Below are 17,606 nucleotides of genomic sequence, written 5' to 3'. Positions count from 1 at the left end.
AATGTCCTGATGGTTAATTATTAACTGTGGTATTTTAGAGCCCAGACTGAAAATCTATATTCACAAAGCTTTGGAGAAGGAGTGGAAACTGTGCCTGATAATTTTTGGTTTATATGAGTCATTTAGAAAGTACATCTGTCAATACAAAACTAAAAAATATGGAGGTGGATATGTTTATCCATTCATCATAAGATGTCAGGGTCAGAAAGGGTCAGGAACCTCTAATTCAGTTAATGTTGCTGATATCGGTATGACAGCAGAAAGATCTGTAGACCAAAGATCAGCATTATTGCATTTACTGACAGGGAAGAGGAAAAATTGTTGAATAAAGTCATTATTTTTGTTTTGTTTTTGCGCACAAAAAGTATTCTCGTCTCTTTATAAAATTAAGGTTGAACCACTGCAGTCATGTCGACTGTTTTAACGATGTCTTTAGTACCTTTTTAGACCGTGAAAGTGTTGATTATTTTGCTGTCTATGGATGAGTCAGATACCTCTCAGATTTCATCAAAAATATCTTAATTTATGTTCTGAAGATGAACAAAGGTCTTATGGGTGTGGAACAACATGAGAGTGAGTAATTAATGACAGAATTTTCATTTTTGGGTGAACTAACCCTTTAAAGGAACATAGTCCTTTAACTTAGCGCTTTCACTCCCTTGTATCACAGTCACACCAACATCAAAGCAACATAATTGCACTGATGACCTGACACAGACGCTGACCCTATAATATCTCACTGGAGGTCAGCCCGGGTCAAGCGGTGACATGTTAGGGCCCTCTGATTTTCACCCTGTGAAAACAAGTTATTATCAGGTCAATCACCCTGGGTCAGCCTGCCACACTAGTCCCCAAGCCAGCTCGGTTGTCATTTAGTTAGCTCAGTTAAAGAAACATTTAATAGCTTGACCGAGGAGGTGGAGGCTAAGCATAGCTCCATAGGGAAGACAGGGTAGCTTAAATAATTGAGAAGTCAGCAGATTGGATTTTGGCAGATTCATTGTTTTGCATTGATTGTGTAGAGTTAATCCTGTTCACTGTCTGGTCTGAACATTACCCAGAGGTCCTCTTGCTGGGAATACTTCTCCCAGAGCTTGGTCATGTGACTATTGATGCGGTGAAAGTGGAAGACTCAATCCAGCCTTCGAAAAAGGGGCTCCAGGTGTGCCGTCCGTGTCCTCGTGATCTGTTTTGGCAGGATTCATACACAAAAATCCATTAGGAGCATTTAGGATGTTTATATTTAAAAGTGATACAATAAAAACATGTAATGCAGTACTTGTCCAAGATTCTTTGCATTTCAACCACTATAAAATTCCTCATTTTCGTACATAACTTTCTAACAAGAAAAACATCACTCTAAATGGAAATAAGAGTCTCTCAATCTAGGCTAAAATACAAAGAGCATATTTTTCAACCTGACTGGGTTGCATCATCAATAAAAGCTCCAACCAGGACGACATTTGGAGAGCCCACTTAAGCCTTACAAGACAGCGATGGCTTTCTGAGTGTTCACAAAATAGGGCTGTTATTGGTGGAATTAGAACTCCATAATAAATAGAGGCAACATGACAGAAATTATGCCAAGGGCAGAAATCTTACCAGATCGTTCATTGGCTGTTGACATGAATATTTACTGTGGATTGATTGTTTTCTTTTTCCTCGTCTGCTTGAGATTTACAGGCTGTCGGTGGTTTACTGTGGAGAGAATCTGAGGTAAAATACTATAGTGCTGATTCTCTATTCTCTGCAGTGTTATGGCTTAATGCAGCGGTTTAGGTATTGCACCCTCAAGAGTAAACCTCTCTCTCCTTAACCTTAAGCTGTAAGAGAAACCTGAACAAGCACTTTGCTATTGAATTTCACATAAATTTGATTGTAAAAGAGCACCAGGATGTCAGGCTGCCTATCCATCAGGAGACTATCTAACCTAGTGGTTCACAAACTTTCACTTCAAAAGTAAAACTAAATTTGTTGACCACATATACACTCAAAAACGCCTTTAGCCTTTGATCGATAATTTTACTAAGCTGCTGTTTTGTATTTATTTCACTGACACTTAATATATCACAAAATACAGTAATAAAAAATAAATGATTAAAGCTGCAGTCCGTAACTTTTTTTGGTTAAAAATGATCCAAAATCCATTTTTGAGCAAGTACATAACCAGCCAGTGTTCAAAACTATCTTCTTACCTTAGCCCGATTCACAACGGTAAGTTTGTAATAATGTTTTCTAATTCGGTTGGTACTGGTAGGCTTCCGTGGGAAATTCAAGCATGCCGCCGTTCGTCTTTGCGTCATTACGTCACTTCTGTTTACATAAAGAACGAGTCCCAGCTAGTAGGCTATATGGCATGTGGAGGATGCTGCCAGCGATGGATCATTTATAGCCTTTTCTCACAGCAGCTGCAATAATTAAATGTATCATTTTGATGGCGGTTTGTAATCCAGAAAGGTCCAAATGAAAATCATTAAAGGGTTAGTTCACCCAAAAATGAAAATTCTGTCATTTACTACTCACGCTCATGCCGTTCCAGAACCGTAAGACCTTCGTTAATCTTCGGAACGCAAATTGAGATATTTTTGTTTAAATCTGATGGCTCCGTGAGGCCTACATAGGGAGCAATGACTTTCCTCTCTCAAGATCCATAAAGGTACTAAAAACATATTTAAACCAGTTCATGTGAGTACAGTGGTTCAATATTAATATTATAAAGCAACGAGAATATTTTTGGTGCGCCAAAAAAAACAAAATAACGAATTATTTAGTGATGGCCGATTTCAAAACACTGCTTCAGGAAGCTTTGGAGCATAATGAATCAGCGTGTCGAATCAGCAGTTCGGAGCACCAAAGTCACATGATTTCAGCAGTTTGGCGGTTTGACACGCGATCCGAATCATGATTCGACACGCTGATTCATTATGCTCCGAATCTTCCGAAGCAGTGTTTTGAAATCGGCCATCACTAAATAAGTCGTTATTTTGTTTTTTTGGCGCACCAAAATTATTCTTGTCGCTTTATAATATTAATATTGAACCACTGTACTCACATGAACTGATTTAAATACGTTTTTAGTACCTTCATGGATCTTGAGAGAGGAAATGTCATTGCTCCCTATGCAGGCCTCACGGAGCCATCGGATTTAAACAAAAATATCTTAATTTGTGTTCCGAAGATCAACGAAGGTCTTACGGGTGTAAAACGGCACGAGGGTGAGTAATTAATGACAGAATTTTCATTTTTGGGTGAACTAACCCTTTAATGACAGCTAGAAATTCACCCGTAGTCAAAAGCAAAAGACTTCGGACTACAGGTCTACAGGTAATGCTAATACACACTAAATACACATAGTCACGCAATGGTGATGTTGTTAACATTGACAATTTGAGAACAAAGTATAGCAATAATAATAATTTGCATGGTTTGACATGATCCGAGCTAAGCGATCTTTAGATTTAATCACCATTGGCAGCGCGATTTATTGTAATGCTTTTTTTCTCAGTTGGTCAGAACAAAAGTGGCAGATTTGTTACTTGTTCCGATGACATTTTCTGGTGAAAATTCTTATTTTGGTCATACTTCCAATACGTAAAATCTGTGATTCCGAAGTACAGTATCCACACCGGTGTGGTGACTGACAGCAAACATTAGATTCATCCACGCCGAGGAGCTGTGCTGATGCACAACCCACGTAAAGATGATAATTCCGCAAATAACTGCAATTGCAGGTTTCGAAAAGAGATGGTGACAAAGAGGAAAAACGTACGGACTGCAGCTTTAATAAAATAATAATAAAATTAAATATTTTATTATAGTAATAATTACTTTATTAAATGTTGTATTTTAATAATAAAATTAATATAATACATTTAATAAACAAAATATATTAAGTTACACACATATACACTTCTGTTCACCAAGATACTTCTATGAAAAACATTATTGCTGCATTTATTTGATCATAAATACAATAAAAGCAGAAATATTGTTACATTGTTCTATTTTATTTATATATTTTTAATAGAAATATATTAAAATATACTAAATATGTAAATGAATATAAAATATATTAATTCCTATGATTGCAAATAAATTATTCTAATATGCTGATTTGATGCATTTATTGAAATATAAAAATATTTTGAAACAAGCATTTTAACATAACTATTTTCATACATTGTATAAGTTTCTTATACTGTCACTTTTGATCATGCATCCTTGCTGAATAATTGTGTTAATTTCTTTCACTGAAGCCCTTTTGAATGTATTTGTGATGCTCTCGGGTAAGCTGATACGCTGCACACGCTTTCTACAGACCGCTGCTATTGTCATACATTGTTATATGTGAGAGGGGCTCATTGACAAATTCACTCTACTGTACATTTCATGCCATAAAGGTTGTGCTGTAGAAATGGACAGACAGCTATCAGATTACAATGTATTTCTACAGTTCACTGACATTAATTATCTTTCGTTTCACTAAAGTGGCATGTAAATAATGACTTTTATGTTGTTCCTAGAACACATAATTAAACTTGTACGTGACCAGCTGAAGCTTCAGCATTGGAGTGTTTGTCCAGGTGGGATAGCGTTATTCTTCAGTTTTATAATAAGACTGTCCATGACTACTTTAATTACAACTCATACCATGTTAAATAATCCAAACCAAAGGGGAACAATAGTCATGGTTTTCAATGAATACAGTGCAATTGTCAAGGGTCTGAGGTTTGATGATAGTATGCTTTAATGACAGGTCTGGGCTAGATTAAATGAGATAAATGTCTCTTGATTTTAATGTGATCTATAATATAGTTTAATTTGGTACAGTTTTGATTTGCATGCAAAAAATTGAGTCATCAAAAAAAGGAAAATATAAAGCAAGCTTACAAAGTTAGGGTTAGTTTATTGCGTTAGATATGTAGTCATTTAGATAAATTTACCAAATGATGTGTTGATTTTCTATCAAAGCGTTTACCCTCTCTGAAGTCAAAATGTTATTATCGTGGTATCATATTTCAATATTTTGATGGTGAACACTGTTAATAGGCCTACAAATGGAGCAAAAAAACAGACATCTATATATTGCAGGTAGTGACTCAACTACGAACCCCATCCCAATGTTGCGAACAGCACAAATTTATCACAGACATCTAAAACTAACACTTAAATTCTGTGGGAAACATTGATTGGACCAAAACAAGGCTTTTGAATTAGTGATGGTATCTCAGGTTAGGGTAAGGGTGTTAGTCACTGAGGTCATGGCCAATTCTCTCAATGCCCTCTGGCCCTAGAGTCTTTTTTCCACATCAAAACCAGCCGCCTGAATTCCTCCACCATACCAATATGTGCTAATAATGTCAAATAAATAAATAAATAAATAAATAAATAAAATAGATGGCATCCAGTAAAGCAGGATTATGGATATGACCATCTTGGACAAGACCAAAACCAGTGGGCACCCTGTACAGCCTAATATATGAAATAATAGTTAGAATTAAAAAGTAAAAAAATTTCACAATATAAAGGAAAATCTAAAATAATAATATTAATAATATGTTTGCATTTGTGTTTTATGTTTTGTATCATATTTGATACATCAGTCTTTTATGGCCCATACTCTTATTATGGTTCTATCAGACGTTTCATATAGAACCTTTTAGGGGTTCCCATCATGGGATGAATTTAGTTTTTATTAATTGATTTTGTTTTTATTCATTTTTAATTTTAATTACATTTTATGAATTAAACAGCCCGTAAACAGATTCAGGAACAACCAGATTATCCGACATTTTAAGTTTTCTCTCATGTTCCGTGTATTTTCCAGGATGCGTGAACCCTGCTCTACAGTATATCTCACAATAACATGTCTTACTAAGATGAAATTTGCCTAGTTTTATCATTTATCATCATCATTTTAAATATTTTGTAGCAAAAGCATGCACCATATTTCATACATATATTTTAACATGTTTTTTTTTTATTTTTTAAATTATAATAATAAAATTAAAAAAAAAAAAAACATGGATAATAAAATTAGTTTAAGTTGAGTAAATTAATCTTTAAATATTGATGTAAATGTGATGTGTAAAATTGATGTGAATGTAAAAGTTATTCTTATGTTTACTTTTTACTTGCTAAAAAAGTACACTATAACTATAAATCAGGGAGCAGAAGACATGTAGAAGATTGGTGTGTACAAGTTTTTTCAGCAAAGTTTTGATCATGTTCATAATTTAGAGTCCTTAGAATTACATGTATCATATATGATACAGTAGGCTTTATAGGGTTAAACAGATTCAGTAAGAAACCATAATGCATAACCAGCTAAACTCTCCATTTTAAGTCTGTTTTTCGAGTTCTTAAAAAAAGTGCACACAAGAACTCAGGATCAACATATGAACAAGCCCTTAAGCTATTATGTGCAGAGATATTTAGATGGCTTTGCATGACCTCTCCACCTTTCACCTGTCACAACCTTCAATCTATAAAGGTTAACCCTTCACACCTCTGTAAGAGAGTCAAAGCGCAAGACAGAAGTGTTATCATGGAAGTGTTAGATGCTGGATAATCTATGACTATGACTATGAATGAAACTATGAATTCCAGACAACAGAACATGCCTGACAAAAAAAAAAAAAAAAAAACCCTCACACAACTCACTGCTGGTTTGGACTGGCTTTGACCTCTGAGCATTAAGGCTGGCTTAGCCAAACTCAGACTCAGAGGCCCAGTCTGGAATCAATTGGTTCAGAGAATATGTGGTTTAAGGATTGGCCAACAATGCTGAAAATATATGAGCTTTGAGTTTGTAATTAAAGGATGCAACACAGTAAATGCAAAAACAAAGCGTCCATATTACAAAACAAGATGGGTGCGAACTAATTGGTTTTTGGGGGATTTTTAAAATTTACCTCATAAATCGCCTGCTATCCGTGCCTGAATGAACCGTGGTGCTGGAAACGCGTCTTCTTTTTTTTTTTTTTTTAAGCCAAAATACGTCAATTTACGTGATTCGTGCATAATCGGCGAGTTCTTTCTGGAAGGGGGTTAAGGCTCCAAAATTTGACAAAATAATTGTCAACACAAGACCAAGGGATGTTTTTTTTTTTTTTTAGCAAGGCCGATCGATCGCGAGCTTAACTACAGCAGCGTGAGCATGCGTGCATGCGCCTTTCTGAAGGACTACAGAGAACAATCTCTAAATCACAAAACGTGCTTCCAAACTTAGAGGCTAGGTGTATTTTATCTTTACTGTGTACATGGTTTAATTCATTCGTAGCTGTATTTAGGGCACAGAATACGTAGGCCTATAACAAAGAATCCATTAGACGGAATACCAACAGCGGGTGTTTATACCGCATGATATTCTTCCGTTCATAATTCAGAGATATAATTAGCTATAATTAGACATTTTTAGGTTTTTCCGCTAAAACAAAGCATATAAGGATGACATAGTCTTGTGACCCAGTAATAATAATTAATATTTCATTATTTCAACTGATGTTCTAATACAATCTAAATTAATTTTTTTATTTTTTTATTTTATGTTTGTTTTTGTAAGATTTGAATATGCACTGTACAAACTGAATGCAGTGCAGTTTTTACCTTAATGATCTATTTCTATGTAATCTGACCAATTAACTGTAATCTGTAGCCTAACATATTGTCTCCAGCTTGACTTGAATAAAACCAATTAATGTATTACTTACCACATTTCATACCTGACAAAACATATTTTACAGCGTGGTTACCTCTCTGTATTTACACCGAATTCACTAGTGAACAGATTCATAGATGTCAGCTATCCAGCTGTGCACCTAAGAGGTTACTGCAGAGAGTTTATTCACTCGTTCATTTAATAAACTGAATCAACAAACTTCTCATGGTCAGGATTTTGAAGAGAACGGCACAAACATGGCAATGGGGGATGTAGAGGTGATTTAGGCGCATGACTGTCTCACATGTTGAAAATGAGGCAATGAGTTAATCTAACGAAAATATTGTTTCAGGGCTAATTTCCTATGTGGAGCCAGGGCAGCTGAAGAGAGAATGTGTGAAAAGTCGACTGGTTAAACTACTGCTGTCTGTGTCAATGTGTGTGTCTTTGCTCATATTACAGGGGAGATGTTTGTCTACTTGCACCAGCCCATTTGTCCTATCTCAAGTATTCTGAAGAGTGGTACGGATCACTCTCTGGTCAGTCGGTCAGACCCGTATTCACCTCAGTTCACTCTCTGTTTGGACACAATTAGCTACACTCTAATTTCTGACATATGAGCTGAGTGGTACAGAGGTTTTGTGTTTCTGATTAGAGGGTGGCCCATGATCCCTAGCCTTACCTGTGACAATGCAGGTCTTTGTTAGATTCAAACAACATGATGTGATATGCAAATATGAGGTCAGATAAGACGGTCACATTTTGCATTATAGCATCCATGCTACAATTTAAAAGGTTAGTTCACCAAAAAATAAAATTCGTCATCAGTTTTTCACCCTTATGTCATTCCAAACCCATAAGACTTTCATTCATCTTCTGAACACAAATTAAGATATTTCTAACAAAATCAAAGAGATTTCTGTCCCTCTGTTGAAAGTCTACTCACCCAAATTTCTGATGCTTCAAAACATTTCATAAAGAGATCAAAAAAGAAATCCATATGAATTGAGCGGTTTAATCCAAGTCTTCTGAAGAGCTCATGATTGCGATGAACAAATTTAATTTAGACCTTTATGCACATATAAACGTTGATCAGCAAAAATGTACATAGAGCACTCAAATTTGAAAACAGAAGCTCAAGCATGTATAAGAACAAACGTCATTGGTTTTTTGAGTTTCTACAGGAACCAATGAGGTTTGTTCTTGTGCGTCAAGCAAGTACAGCTGAGTTTATGTGTACCATATTTGAGTGCTCAATGTATATTTAAATTACTGTGTTTATGAACATTTGGAAGCATCATAGTTTTAAGTAAATAGACATTCAATAGAGGGACATATATATATATATATATATATATATACAGTGGGTACGGAAAGTATTCAGACCCCCTTAAATTTTTCACTCTTTGTTATATTGCAGCCATTTGCTAAAATCATTTAAGTTCATTTTTTTTTTTCCTCATTAATGTACACACAGCACCCCATATTGACAGAAAAACACAGAATTGTTGACATTTTTGCAGATTTATTAAAAAAGACAAACTGAAATATCACATGGTCCTAAGTATTCAGACCCTTTGCTGTGACACTCATATATTTAAATCAGGTGCTGTCCATTTCTTCTGATCATCCTTGAGATGGTTCTACACCTTCATTTGAGTCCAGCTGTGTTTGATTATACTGATTGGACTTGATTAGGAAAGCCACACACCTGTCTATATAAGACCTTACAGCTCACAGTGCATGTCAGAGCAAATGAGAATCATGAGGTCAAAGGAACTGCCTGAAGAGCTCAGAGACAGAATTGTGGCAAGGCACAGATCTGGCCAAGGTTACAAAAAAATTTCTGCTGCACTTAAGGTTCCTAAGAGCACAGTGGCCTCCATAATCCTTAAATGGAAGACGTTTGGGACGACCAGAACCCTTCCTAGAGCTGGCGGTCTTGCCAAACTGAGCTATCGGGGGAGAAGAGCCTTGGTGAGAGAGGTAAAGAAGAACCCAAAGATCACTGTGGCTGAGCTCCAGAGATGCAGTCGGGAGATGGGAGAAAGTTGTAGGAAGTCAACCATCACTGCAGCCCTCCACCAGTCGGGGCTTTATGGCAGAGTGGCCCGACGGAAGCCTCTCCTCAGTGCAAGACACATGAAAGCCCGCATGGAGTTTGCTAAGATGGTGAGAAATAAGATTCTCTGGTCTGATGAGACCAAGATAGAACTTTTTGGCCTTAATTCTAAGCGGTATGTGTGGAGAAAACCAGGCACTGCTCATCACCTGTCCAATACAGTCCCAACAGTGAAGCATGGTGGTGGCAGCATCATGCTGTGGGGGTGTTTTTCAGCTGTAGGGACAGGACGACTGGTTGCAATTGAGGGAAAGATGAATGCGGCCAAGTACAGGGATATCCTGGACGAAAACCTTCTCCAGAGTGCTCAGGACCTCAGACTGGGCCGAAGGTTTACCTTCCAACAAGACAATGACCCTAAGCACACAGCTAAAATAACGAAGGAGTGGCTTCACAACAACTCCGTGACTGTTCTTGAATGGCCCAGCCAGAGCCCTGACTTAAACCCAATTGAGCATCTCTGGAGAGACCTAAAAATGGCTGTCCACCAACGTTTACCATCCAACCTGACAGAACTGGAGAGGATCTGCAAGGAGGAATGGCAGAGGATCCCCAAATCCAGGTGTGAAAAACTTGTTGCATCTTTCCCAAAAAGACTCATGGCTGTGTTAGATCAAAAGGGTGCTTCTACTAAATACTGAGCAAAGGGTCTAAATACTTAGGACCATGTGATATTTCAGTTTTTCTTTTTTAATAAATCTGCAAAAATGTCAACAATTCTGTGTTTTTCTGTCAATATGGGGTGCTGTGTGTACATTAATGAGGAAAAAAAATGAACTTAAATGATTTTAGCAAATGGCTGCAATATAACAAAGAGTGAAAAATTTAAGGGGGTCTGAATACTTTCCGTACCCACTGTATATACAAACCCGATTGCAAAAAAGTTGGGACACTGTACAAATTGTGAATAAAAAAGGAATGCAATGATGTGGAAGTTTCAAATTTCAATATTTTATTCAGAATACAACATAGATGACATATCAAATGTTTAAACTGAGAAAATGTATAATTTTAAGGGAAAAATAAGTTGATTTTAAATTTCATGGCATCAACACATCTCAAAAAAGTTGGGACAAGGCCATGTTTACCACTGTGTCGCATCCCCTCTTCTTTTTATAACAGTCTGCAAATGTCTGGGGACTGAGGAGACAAGTTGCTCAAGTTTAGGAATAGGAATGTTGTCCCATTCTTGTCTAATACAGGCTTCTAGCTGCTCAACTGTCTTAGGTCTTCTTTGTCGCATCTTCCTCTTTATGATGCGCCAAATGTTTTCTATGGGTGAAAGATCTGGACTGCAGGCTGGCCATTTCAGTACCCGGATCCTTCTTCTACGCAGCCATGATGTTGTAATTGATGCAGTATGTGGTCTGGCATTGTCATGTTGGAAAATGCAAGGTCTTCCCTGAAAGAGATGACGTCTGGATGGGAGCATATGTTGTTCTAGAACTTGGATATACCTTTCAGCATTGATGGTGCCTTTCCAGATGTGTAAGCTGCCCATGCCACACACACTCATGCAACCCCATACCATCAGAGATGCAGGCTTCTGAACTGAGCACTGATAACAACTTGGGTTGTCCTTGTCCTCTTTAGTCCGGATGACATGGCATCCCAGTTTTCCAAAAAGAACTTCAAATTTTGATTCGTCTGACCACAGAACAGTTTTCCACTTTGCCACAGTCCATTTTAAATGAGCCTTGGCCCAGAGAAAACGCCTGCGCTTCTGGATCATGTTTAGATATGGCTTCTTTTTTTACTTATAGAGTTTTAGTAGGCAACGGTGAATGGCACGGTGGATTGTGTTCACCGACAATGTTTTCTGGAAGTATTCCTGAGCCCATGTTGTGATTTCCATTACAGTAGACTTCCTGTATGTGATGCAGTGCCGTCTAAGGCAGAGATTGTTCCAGATTCTCTGAATCTTTGGATGATATTATGCACTGTAGATGATGATAACTTCAAACTCTTTGCAATTTTTCTCTGAGAAACTCCTTTCTGATATTGCTCCACTATTTTTCGCCGCAGCATTGGGGGAATTGGTGATCCTCTGCCCATCTTGACTTCTGAGAGACACTGCCACTCTGAGAGGCTCTTTTTATACCCAATCATGTTGACCAATTGACCTAATAAGTTGCAAATTGGTCCTCCAGCTGTTCCTTATATGTACATTTAACTTTTCCGGCCTCTTATTGCTACCTGTCCCAACTTTTTTGGAATGTGTAGCTCTCATGAAATCCAAAATGAGCCAATATTTGGCATGACATCTCAAAATGTCTCACTTTCAACATTTGATATGTTATCTATATTCTATTGTGAATAAAATATATTTTCTATTGTGAATAAAATATATTTAAATATACAAGCAGTGAGAAAATATCGGAAGTGTGCATAATTTGTTTTAGGTTAGCATGATAGTCGGCATCTACAAACAAACAATGCATGCACAATAGTAAAAAGTGAAAGAGAAAGTGACACACTGCTTGGAAACTGTGTATGACTTCATTGTAGTCTACTGGATTTGGAAAGTTCTGTTATAATAATAAAGTCCAAACCTCTTTTGATTAATTATTAATAAATGACCCCTCTTCCTACAGGTTTACTGTAAACACAGTCCCACCTGAACATGATGTGTCACTTGTTCAGACTACTCACACATACTGTACACCTTCACTCTTCAACTTCAAGAAGCTGTCAGTGATAAAAATATTTATTTTGAAGATGGTAAAAATGCTAGTTTTTTTTATGAATATGTTTGAGATCGCAAATATGAGCCAGATGCTGTATGTACTGGGAAATGAGCTCTGACGAGGACTGAGATGATGGTATAAAACATCTGCTCAAACTGAACCCTTCCAAGCTCCAAAAGGTAACAAAATGTGCTTTATTTTATTCTTTTGTAATTGTTAATTGTAATATTAGGAGAGTTTTATATTATTGAGAAAGGTAGAGATCCATCCATGTTAGATATAAATCTGGGTTGCTAAAGACCCGAATATGTAGCCTAATAATGATTGGTGAAACATTCATGCATATAAGGGTTAATCTACCCTTTGAATGTTCTACACTGAACTGATGTCCCAGAAGCATTATACAGAGGGAGATGAATCACTCTTGAAAAATGAATGTGAGAAATCTTGGAAATATGGGAGGAATGAATGTCCCACCTTTTTAGTCGCCTTAAAGTTGACATGAAACAGAAATTCACATTATTATTTTCTAAATGCATGTTATTGATCATATTGTGAATAATTATTTCATGCATGTGTTTCATTTTTGACCTTGTAATTTGTAATAAAAAAATGTAATAACTCTGTCTTCTAGTGAAATGGAAGACTTCTCTCTCTGGTAAAGTAGGCCTGATTTTTCTAATCATTTAGTCTGCATAAATCCTATTGTTCTTCCTTGACTCTCTCCAGAGGGATAGTAGTCAGCGTTTGCACGAGTGAGTTTGGCTCTCAGGGGAGTTGAAGGCACTCATAACGGTGCATTCATGGTAGCAGACTGTTCTTGCTTGATTCTCAAAAGAATGATAAGAATCTAGCATTGAACGGAGCGAGTTCAGCTCTGGGGGAGTTGAATGCATGCTTTGTGATGTGGTCACAGTGAGAAGCTCCACCTTGACTCCCTCTTGAGGAATGAGAGTTGAGTGGACCCCGCGGTTTGGGTCCCGTGGCCCCCATAGTAGCAAGGTGGGATCAGTCACATGGATTGTAGGTGGAGCATGGGATGAGTCTGATGGGAAGTCCTTTCCCTTTCAGGACTCCTCATGCTAGCTCCAATACTTTCATGTTTGTTTTTTTATCTAAAAAAAAGAAGGGAAGAATCTGATTAATGTGGAATATCTAATTCTGAGGAATTAGATGCAGAGAGAATTGAGGCAGGTGTTTTTGATAAATCTGCCCCCTCTGCTATCCACACATAGTTGAAGGTTGTAACTCCTGAGGCAGATCTAGCTATTTGTGCCACAAAGCTCACAGCCAATGAAATTGGGTGTTTAATGGTTGTTTATAATTGTCACAGAGATGCATCTGTAATAAGGAGAAAGAGAAATTCTTTCTCCTTGATGCTTGATGCTTTGATTTCAGAATTTTCCAGCAGATATGTCCTTCCCTGGCAGTTCATTAGAGTATTAATCTCCTAAAATGCTGATGTTGGGGTCTGCCTTCATGGACCTACCTGATAGGCACAGAGTATGGACTAATGTTAAGAGTGTGAGTAACACACACAAAAAGTTTCCTTCCGCTATCTTTTCTAGTCCAGAGCAATGCTTTGGTTCAGTATACTCCTCTGAGGACATCCTATCCCCTTCGCATGCCCCTCAAAGTTAGAGTGGCATGGGTCAGTGGCTGTGGGCGAAGATTGATTGTGTCTGACATCTCTCTTGATCCCCACTGATACCTTGATGTATCTTGTTTCCCAAGGTTGAGCTATATTTTCCCCTATGTTAGGGTTTAAAGTACAATTGTACACTCCCCTGCAGATGGTTGCTTGGGAGGTACCCCTTAGGGTTGATGCAGGGTGCAGGGTCAATGGAATAAATAGGGCAATTACTTCCCTCTACTTCATTTAACTCCCTCCCCAACCACTGTCTTGAAGTAGGGATATATGCTCCCCTTTGGGTGAGTGTTGTATAGGCCTCACTAATTTGACCCATGTTAAAGCGCTAGCTACAGCGGGTCTTAGAGAAGTGCCTTTATTTATGTCAGGGTTGAACTGCTAGATGGGCAGTATTTTCCCTCTACTTCATTCATTTCCCTCCCCAACTATTGTTGGGTCTTGAAATAGGTACAGCACTGTCCTTGGAATGGCACTGGTTTGACAATGCTAATAAGTAGAGGAAGTCTGCCTCCGGGCCATCCCTCCTTGTTTTCTGTTTTAAAAGCAGGGTTAAGGCTGCGTACCCAAATTTCTTTAAGTCTTTAAGGCTAGGCCTTAGGCCACACCCTGTGGTTCCCTTGGAGTTGAGCCTCCCCAGTGTGGGGCTCCTTCTTGGAGAGGCAGCAACATCAGAGATGGGCTCCCTTTGGCAAACTGCTCTTTCTAGCCTTAGGGCTGAGTGAGGTGTTCCCTCCCTGATGATTTTGGGTATTAAAGCAGGGCCCCTTGCCCTCATTCTTAAAGCCCCAGTAATTCTTGTTTGCACTTATTCTTTGAATAAAGCAGTGCGAACCTACCTGGATTCTGGGAAGAATGACAGGCAGGTTGTGAGCACTCCCCTTATTTGCTTAGGGTAACTGAACATAGCTGCAGCTCCCCTGCAGCTGCCTGGGGATGATTTCTTTGCTATCTCGACTGGGCCAGAATGCGCCAGTCATCAAGGTAGTTGAGAATGTGAACGGCTTGTTTTCTAATGGGAACAAGGGCTGCCTGCACAATCTTTGTGAAGACCGGGACAGGCCGAAGGGGAGGACTTTGTACTGACTTTGTACCTTGAACGCAAAGTGCAGGAGCGGTCTGTGTCTTGTGTCCTTCAGGTCAATCGCTGCAAACCAATTTTGGGACGGATGCATTCGAAAATGTGTTTCTGTATTAGCATTTTGCACGGAAGCTTGTGAAGGGCCCGATTCAAAACTCGTAGGTCCAAGATTGGCCGTAACCCATCGCTTTTCTTGGGTACAATGAAGTAGGGACTGTAGAACTGCGACTTCATATCGGCTGGAGGGACCGGCTCTATTGTGTGCCTGTAAGACAGGAGCATCCTTGGTCAGCACAGAGGTAAACCGAATGCCCCTAAACTTGGGGGGAAGCCGGACGGACTGAATTGCATAGCCGAATCTGATGGTCCGAATGAGTCAGCGAGATGGGCTGGGGAGCACTAGCCAGGCCCCCAGCGACCATACAAGTGAGACTAGAGGGACCACAGACATACCCGCAGTGGGGCAGCGAAGTGGGTCACAGGGACCCAACTCGGAAGGCATAGCGTCCAGAAGTGGGGTCTGAGAGTGTGGTGCGACACTTACCTGGCTCCACGGTTGGGCAGGGAGTGCGTGAGGAGGCATAATGTCCTCGAACTGCACACTGCTGCCTACTGGCGATAAGAGATGGGGATGAGAAGGGGATGGCAAGGCATAGCATTGCACACTGCTGTCCGCACCCTCTTGGGACCCCGAGATAGAGAAAACTGCTCTTTTAACATGAATTTTGGTACTGCTAGCCATGGGGCCAGTGGCGGAACAGAAATTTGAATTAAAGATTCTTACCCGGCCCTCTTCTGGGGGAAGAGCAGCTCCTTCCATCTCCGGGTCGCCCAGGGGTAGTGCCATAGGCTTGGAGGATTTAACGGTGGCTGAGACGGGTGGCATCGTCTTTCTACGGGGCTCGACATCATGGTTGAGCTGACCGTGCCGGACCTTTCTTTTGTTGTTGTTGTTTTTGCAGAGGACGGATGCCCTTGACGACAAGCAGACAGTCTGGTAGCATGTCAGGTCTTGCTCTTGACAGCCACAGCCTGCTTCTGGACTGCAGAGAACCGCTGGGCGCAGTCCTCGATAGCATCGCTGAACAACTTTGTGAGATGGGAGCGTCGAGAAAGCGCACTTTGATGACATCTCGCACCTCTGCAAGGTTTAGCCAGGGGGCGCTTCTGGAGCACCAAGGTGGACATCGTCTGGCCGAGCGCAGTTCCTGCATCAACCCTGGCTTAGAACTACCCTTGTGCATTGTGAGTGTTTTGGCCTGGTAGACTTGCAGGTGGCCATTGCATGCAGGCAGAGGTGGCCTGTCCAGCAGCACTGTAAGCCTATTTAGGGCTTTTCACACTGTGCTTAAACCCGAGTTGTTATCGTTCTTTAACCCTAGGTAGAAGAAAGTTGTACCCTTGTAATTTAGAAGTGGGGATTAGCACTGCTTTGTTTCTTCCCAAATGTGACACAAGAAAAAAATAGGGAGGGACTTGATTTAGTCCATTGGGAATTGATTGGATTATTGAATCGTTTGCCATTGCTGCGATCTCATGTGAGCGACGGGTTGTCCCGTCATCAGATAAGTTGGAAGGGAAGTTATTTTGACTAAAGATTATGAAAGCACATGATTGTTTTTAAAGATGTGCATGAATAATTTAAAATAAACACTGCAATATTCCATTAAAAATAAGAATGGTCAATTTTGATTTCATGGTGACTTTAAGCCTGCACTGTGGTGACAAACTTGTACAGTCAGTGTGAAATGTTGCAGTATTAGAATGTTACAACTATATGCTTAACAACAGACAGCCAATTACGTTTCTCATATTCACGTGCTTTGAAGCATCTATGTAAACAGATCACGTGCTGTGTCCAATCAGTGACACTGGCACCGCAAATATGCAAATAAGTATGTTAACCCAGGGTTTAGGAATATACTATACAGTGTGAAACATCATTTTAAGAATCCCCAGTATTAATTGTTAATTTTGGGTAAATTGTGAGCAGTGTGAAGCATGATCCAGGGTTAAATTCATAAGTGAAAAGCCCTTTTGTGTCCTGGCACCGCTGAATTTTCAAATAATTGGTTCCTCATTACAGCCACACATGTAAGTGGCAGTCCTCATTGAAATGCCAAGTAAAAAGTGGGTTATCAGTATTGGAAAGAATGGCAGAAATGCATTTCCAGAGGAAGCCACGCAAAGGTCAGTGGGTCGAACAGAGTGCCACCCGCTTCCCACTTCTTTGCATGTGAGGAGCTGCTGTATCACTGTAGATCCAGGCTTGGCGGAGTTCCTGCGGTGGATCTACTGATAAGACCTGCTCTGACAGAGACTAGATGAACAACCACACCTACTAACACCTGTGATGGCAGATGAAAGCGAGATAAGGCAAGATATACCACCACTTCATCATCAGAGAG

Source organism: Ctenopharyngodon idella, chromosome 8 (assembly GCF_019924925.1).
Source record: "Ctenopharyngodon idella isolate HZGC_01 chromosome 8, HZGC01, whole genome shotgun sequence".
Lineage (NCBI taxonomy): Eukaryota > Metazoa > Chordata > Actinopteri > Cypriniformes > Xenocyprididae > Ctenopharyngodon > Ctenopharyngodon idella.
This window is presented reverse-complemented; position numbering follows the sequence as displayed.